The 3946-nt window shown below is 36.6% G+C and overlaps 1 pseudogene; it reads right to left on the minus strand.

Moving 5' to 3' along the window:
• Window positions 1-1097: 1097 nt before the first annotated feature.
• On the minus strand, window positions 1098-2309 carry LOC122749753 (annotated as a pseudogene).
• Window positions 2310-3946: the final 1637 nt, after the last annotated feature.

Raw genomic sequence — 3946 nt, forward strand, 5'->3', positions numbered from 1 at the left:
GGCCTGAAAAGGGCCACCATTGACATCCCTATTTGCAATTTGATTAATTTAGATCAGGTCTATAATCTGATTAGTTTTTCCTTTAAGTATTTAAATGCTATACTATTTATTGCATATGTTAAGTATCAATATAATTTTATTACCTATAGTATTTAAAAGCTGCTTATCTCTTTAAAATCTTGTCAATTTTTATTGTTGACTTATCTGATATCATTATTGCTATCTACCCTTGCTTTTTTTTTTTTTTTAAGGCAATCAGGATTAAGTGACTTGCCCATTATCACACAGCTACTATCAAGTGTCTGAGGCTGTATTTGAACTCATGGCCTCCTGACTCCAGGGCTGGTGCTCCATCTACTATGCCACCTACCTGTCCCTACTCTTGCTTTTAAAAATTTGCTTGAGGCATAATAAATCTTGCTTTTATCACTCATTTTAAGTTTGTGTTGAATCTTTATGTTTCAAATATATTCTTTGTAAACAACATATTGTATTCTGCTTTCTAGTCTATTCGGCTACCCTTCTCTGTTTAATGGCTGAATTTATCCTTCTCATTCACTGTTATGATTGATTATTGTGTTTTTCCTCAATAATATATTGCTATGCCATTTCTTTTTGTGTGTGTGTAGTGTCTATTTGCATCATGAAGACATATTAAACTGAAATTTTACATTACAGTCACAAAACAACTTATTATTAATAATGAGCATTATAATACCCATGAGAAGAAGGACAATTTGCCATTTGGGAAATAGTACTGAGTTCTTCAACAAAATGAAACAATCCGATTTTCATAAAACAGGTGAATAAATAATAACTACAATGTTACTCACCCAGAATAGCAACAATTATAATAATTTTACTGCCTGTATTTGATTACTATGAATACCTTCGCTTAATTTATTATCATAAAAACATCGTGAAGAATGTTTATATAAAATAACAACCAAAGCTGAATGGAAAGAAAATATTGATGGCTTTCAACAATATAGAGAAAACAGATAAGTTGTCACCACTCAATGATCTCACTTAATCCACAACATTTTAGGCAGAAAGGAAAAGTTGATCTTGAACTTCTTCCTTCAGTTCAAGGGCTCTCAAATATCAGACATCTCCATTATGTAGACTCTAGGCACCAAGCCAAGCCAATGCTTCCCTTCATTTCTTTTACCCACCAGCCAATTCTATTGTGGTCTTTGCTGAGAATGGAGATAGCATCATCATGTTTAAATGACAACTCAGCAAGAATAGCCCCTGTGCAGTACTCTGTAAAAATGAACATATTCAGTGCATTTATCTCCTGGAGTATGAGTGACATCTTGACTCATCTACTTTTGTTTCCTCATTTTTCCAGCAGCACTATCAACTTCCTCTTCTGGAAGTACTTTAAACATCTCATCCCCCATTAATTTGCCATGTGTCAGTGGGCTCTCGACTGGGGGAGCATGATCAACCTCATCATAGAATTCTCCTATTTTGTCACCATCCTCAGGAATAACATCAGATTCCATATCTTGTAAAAAAAAAAAATTTCAGCTAGTGTCCTTCAGCATCTAGGGAGTGGCTACTATAAACAGGCAGATATATTTATCAGGAGCTGAGATTTCAAAACAGCAATCTTTCTTTGTATCTATAGCAAATTCACCCTACTGCTGTTTGTCTCTGTCACTTCTATGATAATAGAAAACTTGCTGAGAGCGTTAGACTACTGCCATTCAAATCTGAGAAAACTGTAATCTCCTTTTCCTTTTTCAAGGTAGCCAGCCTTTAAAACAAATGGAAGGGGGCGGAGCCAAGATGGTGGAGAAGAGGCTGTGACTCCCACAAGCTCCAGATAAACCCGTCCATTCACGCCCAAATAATGCAGTAAAAATTAAAACAAATGGAAGGTCCCATGCTGCAGCTGGAGGAAACTGGTTTCCATCAAGGAGTGCTTTGACTGCTTTATCATCATCTAGTTCCATTCACAGTTGTCTGATGTTTGAAAGAGTATATTTTGGAATCCCGGGGAAAAGGATCATTTTATTCCTCCCCATCTTTACATCAACATTGTCTTGGAATTCTGGAGAATAGACAGACATTACAGCTTTTATCTTCTTCATTAGGGATTCTCTCTTTTCCTTTCCTTTCTTGGCTACAGTTTGCCCTCTCAGTGTGTCTGCTACAAATGGTTCAAGAAGACTCCACAGGTTGTCAGAGCAGCACCAGACTAGGACATGCTGCTGCTGTAGCGTATTAGGAGCTGAGAAGACAGATCTGACACTTGCCTGGGGTGGGGGAGGTGGAGGGACTGGCTTGATGCCAGTCATGGCTAGGCATTGGACTTGCCACAGGTTTGGCCTGGTCCTGGACAAACCCCTCCTTTTATGTAATTTCCTCTTTTCTTGCCCCCCCATCTCCCCACTGCTCTCTTTTACAACAAAAAAGGTTGGGGGGAAGGCACATGATCAACACTTTGTTGTTCAATTGTGTCTGAGTCTTCATAACCCCATTTGGAGTTTTCTTGGCAAAGACACTGGAGTGGTTTTCCATTTCCTTCTCCATCTCATTTTACAGATAAGGAAACTGAGACAAATAGGGTTAAATGACTTGCCCAGGGGCACACAGTTAGTCAGTATCTGAGGCCAGATTTGAACCCAGGAAGATGAGTCTTTCTGACTTCAAGCCTGGAGTTCCGTCCACTGTGCTACCTAGCGACCACTGTGATCAACCCTAGTAATTTATAATTAACGTAGTCTGATCATACTCTTCTACCTCCATCATTATTAAAATTTGTTTTGCTTATGGCTATACCCATCCCACTCTGCCCTTTTCTCTTAAATCTTGCTCTCCTTATTAGTATCTGATTCCCTATTGAACTTAACATATACCTACCCCAAACTATATGAATTTGTGTGTTCAATTCTCCTTTATCCAGTTCACATGAAAGCAAATTTCACGAGATGCCTTCTCTATTCCTGTCCAGGTTTATATACTAATTTTCTATAATATACCAATTATGAAAAAGTAAGTTCTTCCTCTTTTCTTTCATAGACTATTCCCTTTGCCTCCCTTTTCTTTCCTCTCTTAAAACTAATAATACATAAGCAAGCCACTTCCCAGGTTCTTTTTCTTTATTCAATTAATTATGCTAGAAGCCAGTGATTCTCTGAAAAGACATCATCTATTCTCAGGCTATTAGAATGTAAGCACTGCATCATCATTTTATGTTTTCATCCCTGGTTCAGTGCCTAGAATAATTTGATTGATCATTTAGCCCCATTACCATTGCTTAGATGTCTTTCGCTTTATAGGTTTCTCTTGTTTCTTGTGTTCACATTTCAAAGATTTTACTTAGCCCTGTATTTTTTTTAAATTAGAAATACTGATGAGTATTCTATTCTATTAAAGATCCTTTTTTTAGCTTGTAGAATTATACGCAGTTTTTCAGGATAAGATATTTTGGACTGGGGTTGAAAGTCTTTTTTTTTTTTCCTCTTGAAATGCAGTATTCCAAGATTTTCTCTTTATAATAGCTGATGCCAAATTTTCATGATCCTAATTGTGGTTTCTTGGTACTTGAACTCTTTTTTTTCCTGACTACTGAAGTATTTTTATTTGACATAATAGCTCTGGATTTTAACTATGTCATTTTGCTTGTCATTTTAAAAATGGATTTTTAAAAATTTTTATGTTTTTCTCTGATTCTAATAGATCTGGGCAGTTTTCTTTTATGATTTCATGGAATACTATATTCAGGTTTTTGCTTGGGCATGGTTTTTAGAAGTTATTCTTTTTTCTTTTTTTTTTTGGTGAGGCAATTGGGGTTAAGTGATAGCCACCTATCCATTTCCCAAATCTGCTTTTCTCTTCAGAGTCCCTTCCTTGCCTTCGGTGGACAGCAGTGATGTAAATATCACTCTGTCCCTGTGTTCTTCAGTTTCTTGACCAAGACTTCATCATACTT

Source organism: Dromiciops gliroides, chromosome 1, assembly GCF_019393635.1.
Source record: "Dromiciops gliroides isolate mDroGli1 chromosome 1, mDroGli1.pri, whole genome shotgun sequence".
In the NCBI taxonomy this organism is placed as follows: domain Eukaryota; kingdom Metazoa; phylum Chordata; class Mammalia; order Microbiotheria; family Microbiotheriidae; genus Dromiciops; species Dromiciops gliroides.